We start from the raw sequence: 10,377 nt of genomic DNA on the forward strand, positions 1-10,377 counted from the left end.
CAAGTAAAGTGAGCGGTACTTACAGGGTACTTACGAGGATACATACAAGGTATTTACAGGGTACTAAAAGGTTACATTTGGGGTTTTGGCAGGGTACTTATAGGAGTACTTATATGGTCATTCCAGGGCAATTATAAAGGTAGGGTTCTTACTGGGGTAGCTAAAGGGCAATTACAGAGTATTTACAGGGTACATATAAAGGTACTTGTACTTTATGCTGTGCTCAGGTATGGCTTCTTGTCTAGAACAACCCCTGGTTCTAGCAAAAACAGAATTACTGACAATATTGTAACATTGCATAAATAAATTAGGGTTTAATTTGAAAACAATGACACAAAGTTTAAAACCTCTCGAACTCAAGCCAAGAAACAAAAAGAAAACGCGCATGTGTGTGTGTCAGCTAAACGCGTCTCTCGCGTGCTCGTACGTCATCTGCGCCCCTCCCCCTCCGTTATCCCCTGACTCCTCCTCCTCCTGTTGTTGGCTGAGCTCCACACGGTCCGTTCTCCAGCCGGCCCGACCCGCACCGTTGTCCGGTTCGTACGCCCACACGGACCCCCGGAATACCGAAAGAAGGGGGCCAAATTAACCAGAGAAGACCGGAAACGGCCTGAAACAAACCGGCTAACGCATCGTCCCGCTCGCTCCTGGCTCTCAGAGGGAAACTTCACCACACTTCATCGAAATGTCTGAAAATGTGTCGGGATTTGGACAAATAGCGGCGTCTTTCTGAGCTCAAGCAGCGGACTGGACGCACGCACACAACGGGACCATTAGTTGTGGAAGAAGGCCAAGAGGAACCACATCGACGAAGAACGCGTTAGCTGTGTACGTCGGTTAAAAAAAGCTACATTTTACCCTCTGAACGAGAAAACCAAAGTAAGTACCGTCTGCTTCACTTTCACGACGTTTGTTGGGCGCGTGAGTGTTTGCAGCAGCAGACGCATGCTTTGCTAGTTCTTACGTCATTACGCATTCATGCAGGAATCCGTTACTTCGATTAAAGAAAGGGTCCGATTTTTTTTTTGTACTTTGAGCGGATAAACCAAACTGTTTACCGAGTAATAAACCGTTAATAAACGAGGTAATTAGCTTGAAAACCGTGTTTTAACGGAGAGGGACATGAAGGCAGCCTCAACCCGGCGCGTGGTTGAATCTTTGCTAACAAAGTTTCAAAACTAGCAGGTAAGGCTACGTTTATGGCTTTATGATCACAGCTGTACGGATCGATAAAAGAGGTTTTTCTGTTACACAGAAGTGAAGAACCGTGTTTTATTTAAACATGTTGGTTTAAACTTATGTTGGGACTCCTCTTCCTTCGCCATTGTTTCCATGAGCTGTCCACAGTAGCCACATTAAGCTAATCTGTGCAATGAAGAAAAACAACAAAATATGACCGGTTTAATAAAAACGAATCAGCCAAAAGGTCATTCACGAGTTGTTGGTATTTATGACTCATCTCGTGTAAACCAGGATTAAGTCTAAAGGTGATATATGGACAAATAGGGAAAAAGTGTTTTGCTTAAAACCTTTGCAAAAATTGTATTTTGTAATAAATATCAATGTATCTTTTGAATGAACTGTCTGAAATATGTGAGCCATCACATCAAAACCAGGATCAAGTCCAAAAGTTGTACATGGAGAAATAGACAAAGTGTTTTGACTAAAATGTTAACAAAAATTGCATTTTGTCAAAATATAATGAATAAATTAATGTATCATTTGAATGAACTGTCTCAAATATAACCATAAAACAAAAGTTTGAAGCACTTTTTGGAGCAGTAGCAACAAAAAAACCTGATTTTGAGGAAAAACACCTTAAAAATTTGAGATTTTCCCTGTGAGCTAGCAAAGCTGTGTTTCTTTTTAGCTGGTAAATCTCAATATTCAAATATAATTTGAGGTTTCCTCTTTAAAAGGGCATCAACAAAAATCCTCATTAAAATGACATAAAATTAGGATTCAGACCAAATATTTTTGTATTATTGTAACCAACAAGACAAATTAAGTCATATATATGGATTTAATTATGATATCAGAATGATCCAGGTGTTAAAATGTAGCTTTTAAAGCAGGAATCTGAAAATGTAATTAGGTCATTTTGACCAAATTTGACCTAGTCCTTATTTTAATATGATGGGTCTAGGGCTGCCACAAACGATTATTTTTATAATCGATTAATCACCGATTATTTTTTCGATTAGTCGACTAATCGGATCATACGTTAATTGAATATAAAATATATAATGTATATATATAAAAGAGTTTATCGCGCCAGAATGCAGCTGTTATTATATAACCATGGTTAGATTTTAGCTATATGCTAACTAAAAAAAATAGCTGTGGAAGGTAAGTTCTGCTCTGCAGATATTACACAGGTTTCTCTTTCATTTTCTTAAAATGATCCCACACTTTGAGCTCTGTTGTCAGGTAGCCATGATACCAGAGCCTGTCTGTATAATGTCTTGTGACGTCCACGGCCTACCCCAGTTACCACTACTGTGCATGTGGGTCAAGGACAGAAAGGCAGACGTGGCAGTGGAAGGTGTCAAAGCAGTTTGGAGAGAAAAACAAAGTAAAGAAAAAAAAAAGAGGAAACGATTAATCGATTATTTTAATAATCGATTAGTCGTCGATTAATCGACTAATCGTGGCAGCCTTAGATGGGTCACATATAATCATAAAACAAAACTCTGACTTTTTGGAGCAGTAGCAACAAAAAAACCTGATTTTGAGCAAAAACGCCTTCAAATTTTTCGATTTTACCTGTAAGCTAGAAATATTTGTTTCTTTCCAGCTGGAAAATGGTTTGGTTTGGTTACTTTATTTATACCAAAAGGTAAATTTGTATTGCAGTGGTATTACGTATCATGCACACACACAATTATAAGAAATTATATTTTTATTTATTTATTTTTAAAATTTATTTAACCTTTAGTTAACCAGGTAGCTCTCATTGAGATTAAAAATCTCTTTTTCAAAAGAGACCTGGCCAAGACCGCCAGCAGCACACAGACATTACAAAATTCAAAACTACAGATATTAAACTACAATCAAATACTTCACGATAAATAAAACAAAAACAAGAAACACGTATAAAAAGTAAGATAGGACTAAAATAGAGTACAAAATCAGTTAAAACATTTACAAACAAATGTCTTAAGTACAAACTGATTAAGAGTGGCCCTAAAAACATTAAAAGAGACCAACTCCAACAATTATAAGAAATGAAACGCATTAGAAAAAAGAACCGTTCACATAGTGCTTGAGGCTCCACATATCAAAATAAAAACAAAACAGGACTAAAAAATGGAAAATAAAACTAAAAATAGACTTCATATAAATAAGTTGAAAGAAAACCCACATCAGATCAAATCCAATATTGAACCACTGAGAACATCTGTCGCTTCACTTTGTTCATTTCAGTAACAGCAGTGGGAACAAAGCTGTTTTTAAAATGTCTTGTCCTACATTTAGGGACCATAAACCTCCAGCCTGAGGGAAGAAGCTGGAACTCCTGGTAAAGGGGATGGAAATCCTCTTTTAGAACAGAAAATGCTATCCGCTGTACCTGGCTGATGTACTGGGATGCAACTGATTGTTGGGTCTCTCCAATCAGTTTAGACGATAACTTAACAATCTGCTGTATTTTCTCTCAGTGGAACCTGACCGAACCATGACACCAGGGAAAAGACACCAGGAAAAAATCTCTATTCAAATACTGTTTAAAATTTCCTCTTTATAATGACATCAAAATTACATTAAAATTACATACAATTAGGATTCAGACCAAGTATTTTTGTACTATTGTAACCAACAAGTCAAATTAAATCATATATCTGGATCCACTTATTATATCAGAATGAAGCAGGTATCAAAATGTAGCTTTTAAAGGCAGGAATCTGAACATGTGATGAGATCATTTTGACCGAATTTGACTTCATCCTCATTTCGAAATGATGGGTCACATATAGTCATTTTATTAATTTTTATTTTGTGTAAACATTGTAAGTATTCAACCACAATCAAACCTATGTAGGAATAAACAAAACAACAAGGATGTGATTTCGACTCACTAACATTAATTATTAAGAAACTGTTGTAGCAATTTAAATAATTTGCTAATTTAGAAACTACAGGAAGAGGACACCCATTTTTTGGGAAATAAAATACTTTTCTGTAGTTTTAAAAATCTTACTACATTGTAGGACTACAAACATTGTTTTACTGTAACTTAATGGGTTTGAAATGTGTCTTTCGGTCAAGTTCTTGATAAGGTTTATGGACATAATTTCATTTACATTAGTTTACTTTAGACCTTAGTGATAATCAATTTGTTAATGATTTATAAAGAAGGTAAATGTCTCACTGACAAGGCGTTTAAAACCACACAGAGTCTGTCTAGCAGTTAAAGAATATGCGTGAACTGGTCTTGGGCAAAAAAGTAACTTTAGCAATGATTACATCTTCTGTCTCATCTCTGCTTTTCTGCGTAATTAGTAATCTGGTAGAACATTTGCCTTGTTTCCCTGGAACTGCTTCTCTTCAGGATGAACTGGACTTGTGTTCTGTGAGGACGGTATCAATGACGGCACAACCCACCTCCCCCCAATTCAGAGGAATTTGCAAACTGATTGACTTTTCTTATCAAAAATTCATCAGTGTCACAGAGCAGTGTCAAAGATGCTGAAACTGACTTTCATGTGATCTTTTCTTACAACGCAGCAAAGGAGATAAAGCAGCTCAATAAGCTCTCTGCCTCTGGTTTATGCCACACTTGTTACTTAAAGTGTAACACTTTCCATATAGTGTTTTTATTTTTCTAAATTTTAATTTAAACAACGAAACAGCTTGTTTTTCTGTAGGTAAACCTTTTTCCAGAGAATCTCTACAATGCAAAGGATGCATGTGCATCATTGGCTCAAAATGCCCAATGTGTGACATGAGTTACAGCTAACAGGCCATGTGCTCTTTTAGCTGCCAATTCATCCCACCATTCATCCACTCAGTTTTTGTGTCTTACTGTCCTCTCTCAGCTGTGTTTAAATGTTTTAGACCACAAGAAATGAGCAATGTCAGGGTTTAGAACTGACATCCTGTATTTCACCATGTCATTATGTAGTCGTGGTTTCCCCGTGTCGTCTAATATCTGTTATTTGGTAATTTGTTTGTATAGTATGTACATTTTAATTAAATAAAAGGAGTTTCAGCTTAATCAAATAGATGTTTGCTAATACAGTGGATAATCACAGGCTTCATAATCCAATTGTAATCTCAGAGTGGCATTAATGAAACTAATAAAACAGATCTATGCTTGGTGTTTACATTACGTAATCTTTTCAGGTTTATAACCTTTGTTGTTGGAAATGTTACACTGTAATGTCGCGACTTGTCTAAGCTCGACAAATAGCTTTATATGATGGTTTTTTTCCCACTCATTTCTAATCACAGCAGTCAGAACATTAGAGGGAAATGCAGGGTTTAGTGTCTTGTTTAAGGTTGCTTTGATTAATCCAGGGATGAGCAATCCTTTCAGGATCTGTCAGATTTCAGAGTATGTGTTCAGGTTAACTCTCAGCACAGGCCTGTCACGATAACAAATTTTACTGGACGATAAATTGTCTCAGAAATTATTGCGATAAACAATAATGTTTGGAGACCAGTTTAAACTCTGTTTACGGAAGTTTACGTTAAAATTTACGTAGTGAACCATCGGCAATCCCAAGGCGTCTCCATCTGTATGAAGGCGCCAGGAAACTGAAGACGCTCCTCTGAATAAATGCCTGTTCACAGGCTCTCATGATACAGAGGTTAGAGACCATCACCTGGAAAATACCTGACACCTGAGTTCACCTCTCTCTATGCTAAGAAGTAGAAAAGAGGGAGACACAAAGAAGAAAAAAAAACAAGCAAAATTATTATCTTAGTTTTAATTCATCTTCCTAAATTAAATTTATCATACAATTAATTGATTTATTGTTTATTGTGACAGGCCTACTACCACATCGAATTTTGCTCAATGTCTATAAAATTGACTGAAGGATTAGCTATGGCAGCCATCTTGAATTGGTTTGACTCCAGGAGTTAATCAGCATAGACGCACACCCACTTTCTGAGAGTTTCAATAAAATCTGTCAAGTGGTCTGTGAGGTATTTTGCTAACACTAGACACAAAGATGTGAGAAAAAACATGAATCACTTCTGCAGCAGGCAACAATGACAAGACTGAATCATTTCATCAACCGTGTGAATGGATGGACGACAACCCCTTAACTTTACCATAAAGAAGTCCTTCATCCTATTAGCTTCATTAACTCATCAAGTAACATTTAGCTTAATGGATGAGCTACTATGAACTTGTTATTTAAGTGAAATTTGTCTGTGTTGTTCTGACTCTTTAGCCCTGAATCGTCGGTCTCTTGTGTCCGCTGTTCTGTCTGTCCCTCTGTGGTTTGAAGGATTCAGCTGGCAGTGATCATCTTAAATATGGATGGATGTGTTGTAGTTCTACAACACATGGTTTGGTACCAGTGAGTCATGATCAAAGCCCACTTTCAGAGTCTCATGACTTATGTTGCCTCGGTTGACTCGATGGTGAAAAAAACACACCAGATGACTTTATTCATCAATGGGAAAGCTGGAGTTACTCCCTCTGTATGCTGCTGTTATTGTGTTTACTTTCTTCAAAATTCCTGGACTCAGAACCAGGTTCCACTCTGATTTGTTTTAGGACTTATCCGTTTTGATTTCTTCATCTTAGGTTTGTCAAACCAGGGTTCAGGTTGAGCTGTAAAGAGATCATGAACAGCTGACATGATTTTTCTGACAGCTTAGCATGAGATCACTGTTACAGTAACCACATGCTTGGGATATATATTTACTTTGAGGAAAAGAATCAGGCTGAGAGACACTTGTTTTTTCCCTCCCATGCTGGAGTTGCTCTCTTTTATTGGACCTTTGAAATGGTCAGAGTTTGGTCACATGATCTGGGAGACCAATGGCATGGTGGCTTTGTAGAGAAGATCGTAAACATTCTGAATTCTCTGGATGATCTCAACAAGCAGCTCTAAATGTCCCATTAAATTCAAATTTAGATACATTTAACAAACTGCTTCAGTTATGCAAAAGTTAATGAAAGAATTTGTCTGCATTTTCCCAGCTGTAGTGCTGTTATTATAGGACGTCAGTGTTCTGTTTGCCCTTTGAACCCCAAGTGCTGGTGTTCGGACACTCATTTACCTATCTGTTTTCAGTTAGACAGATACAGGTTTATTTGTGCAGCCAAACGTGCACACATCAGCAGAGCCTGCGTGATGTGGCACGAGCTTTAGCAGAGCTCAGGAGTGGAAATACTGACAAAATGACTGGGAAAACCATGTCATAGCTCCCGTCCTCCACCACCTGTGTTGTTGGAGCGAGAGAGTAAAAGGAGGAAGAGTGTGACTCTCAGCCAGGCTAGCTCTCGACTTGCAACAGGAAGCTGAGGTCATGATGACTAACATGACATGATGTGGAAAGAAACCAACTTACCGTGATGATGAAACCTTCTTAGGATCAGCCTGAGCTCCTACAACTGGCTGCTGTATCTCAGGTTCATATTGTCAAACCTGGGGCTCGGATTTTTTTATCCTTTATTTATACAGGAAAATCTCTTGAGACTCATTGTCTTGTTTACAAGAGAGACCTGTTGGGGGTCCATGCTACCACGTCAAATTTTAGCTCAGTATAAATTGAACAAATTAAACCATTTACAGTATGTGTTGGATCATGTTAGTTTTGGAGGTCATCTTGAACTGGGTTGTTGTACAGTACATCCAAATACCACGTTTGTGAGATATTTTACATTTTTTCTAACTTATCTCTGGGATCAATAAAGTATTTTTGAATTGAATTGAATATTTTGCTAACAGACAGACACATTAGCACACACAGACATGCCTCTCAGTGGTGAACGATTGAAAAAATTCAGTTCTGACTTCTTGCAAATCCATGCAAAAAACTGACATAAATCTTCTGTCAGTGTGTGTTTTTGTCAGCATATTGTATGTAAAGACACTCTGGTTGTGGCTTTCTCATAGTGAATATTTGCTTGTGAAATTAATTAATCAAATGTGAACATTTGCTAGTCTTACCTGACAGAAAGTAGAGCCCTGTGTGGAAAATAAAATAAATCCTAATTTAACACATTCTCACTCCCAACTCCTCACATATTGTTATCACATCACATCAGTTATTGACACACCAGGCATTTCCAGGTTCCCTCGGCGTCCAGTTTTGACGCATCAGGACACAAAATATAGGGGTCTTTGAGTTGGGGTCTGTGGTTAATGTTAGGGATCAGGGTTCATGCTTAATTTTAGGTACTAGGCCAGGGTGTCTAGGATGAATTAGGTAATTTAGGTTTGGGACATGTAGTTGAGGTGAATTTCCTACACTTTCTGAAAATGGTTAATTTTAGGGACAGGATGTCTAGAGCGAATAAAGGTAATTTTAGGCTTTGGGATGGTTAGATTTGTTCATTTTCTACACTTTCTGAAATTATGACAATAACTGACGCGAGGGGGTACCCAACTCGTCAAAATCGGACGCAGAGGGAACCTTGGAAAAGTGTCAAAATGTGGTGAATTGGGAGTGAGAATGTGTTGCCTAATCATGCTCCTGTTGGCTTTTTGTCTATCAGAAACTGTTCCATCACTTCTGACGATCATCCGTTCTGTACCATTTTCTGTCTTCCATGTCCACTTTCATTCAACTTCTTTGGCAAAAATCTTTACGTTAATTGTTGGGAGTTTACCTTGTTTGTCTGTTAGAAAAATATCTCATGAACTACTGCCTTTATAGGGTCCACTTAATTCAAAATGGCAGCCACAGCCACTTGACCAAATTATCAAACTAAAAAATTGCTGTACCTCAATGAATTTTGCAGATTCTGGGTTAAATTTGGTGTGGTAGTAGCTGAAACTCACAGGACATGATTACAATTAGTGGTGTGCACAGCTAACCAAAACATTAGCTAAAATTAACTTAACATCGACTTGCTAAAAATATAGCTTTACAAACAATAAACTGCTAAACATAAAAATAAAGCAGAGGCTAACAAAAAGAGCTAATCGCTAGGGCTGCACCGATTAGTTGAAATAATCGATGACGTCAATTATGTAAATTTGTCGACGCAGATTTTTTATTATTGATTCGCTGTATTACATAACAACCACGTGAATGTTCATGCAATTCCATTTCGGTACCTAAATGCATCATTGCGACCGTATTGGCATAAGAGTGGTGAGTTTTCCATGCTTGTCCTGAATGCAGCATCACAAGWGCGTAATGACGTCAGCAGCTGCTGCTTCAGTTCAGTCTGAAGCTTGAACCTCGCAGCTCCTGGAGTTAAATTTACCAAACAGACCTCCCCTGAATTATCAGACGGTTCCCCCAGCGTCTGAAACAACAGAGGAGCTTCCCGACACACGTCTGACCTAAAGAGCACAAGCAGCCAACAAGTGTTGGACGTGTTCTGGATGTTCAAAACGTAGCTTAAATACCTTTGATTTATTTTAACTGCATCCTGTTTTGTTTTTTGATTTAAACTTATTTACCTTCCATGGACCTCCATCACACATTTTTCTAGTGGGGAAATGACATCAATAGAAACACGTGGAGCTGGATTTTAATTTGTGTAATAAGAAAACAGTCTTGTTGTTTTCAACAGTTTTCACCTTAAAGAAATAAGTTACACAACTGATGTTACAATACAAACAGTTGGATGTTGTCTTGATATTTGTTAAATTTTAAATATTGAGAAATATGTTAAATAAAAAATAAAAAATAAATGTTTATTATAGGTTTTCCGGAGTGACTTGAATTTTGCATGATTTAGTTCATTTGTTAGATTGTTAACATCTTGCACTATATTTCTTTTAGTTGAATTTTATATGCTTTGGTTGAGATTTTATGTTGATGTTAAATCTTTTAAGCTTTTTTTGGTTAAAGAATTGACTCTATAGAGTGCAATTAGAGTGGTACAAAAACGTGCCTCCAGTGTGAGTGTTTGTGGGCGTGGTTTGGTGTAGACTGAGTAGATACGATGCCAGGCAGCAAGATTAACGTTAAGAAATGGAGAAGCTAAACAACTTAGCTAAGTTTCTTGAAACAAAAAAAGTGTGTTAGACCAGAACACACCAGGAGAAGCTTCAAGTAAAAGAGCTTGGACCCGATCAGCCGGACATAAAAACCAGCAGAACAAAGACAGAGGGGAGAGTTTACACTCCATTATTTTCCAAGAACTGGATTAGCAACAGGCTAAGCTAACTGCTGGTTTGTTTTGATTCATTGCCTCATTTTTAAAGCATCAGGATCTGACCCAGCATGGATTAAAAC

The 10,377-nt window shown here is 37.5% G+C and overlaps 1 protein-coding gene across 2 annotated transcripts in view; it reads left to right on the forward strand.

Moving 5' to 3' along the window:
- Nucleotides 1-472: 472 nt before the first annotated feature.
- The window catches only part of cers2b (ceramide synthase 2b), a gene marked incomplete at its 3' end in the record, with an annotated part of 24,998 nt that continues 15,093 nt past the window's right edge, over nucleotides 473-10,377 (forward strand). Inside the window, 1 exon segment of one of the 2 annotated variants that reach the window (XM_014004713.1) lies at nucleotides 473-879. 2 annotated transcript variants of the gene reach the window in all.

This window comes from Austrofundulus limnaeus, unplaced genomic scaffold (assembly GCF_001266775.1).
Source record: "Austrofundulus limnaeus strain Quisiro unplaced genomic scaffold, Austrofundulus_limnaeus-1.0 Scaffold26, whole genome shotgun sequence".
In the NCBI taxonomy this organism is placed as follows: domain Eukaryota; kingdom Metazoa; phylum Chordata; class Actinopteri; order Cyprinodontiformes; family Rivulidae; genus Austrofundulus; species Austrofundulus limnaeus.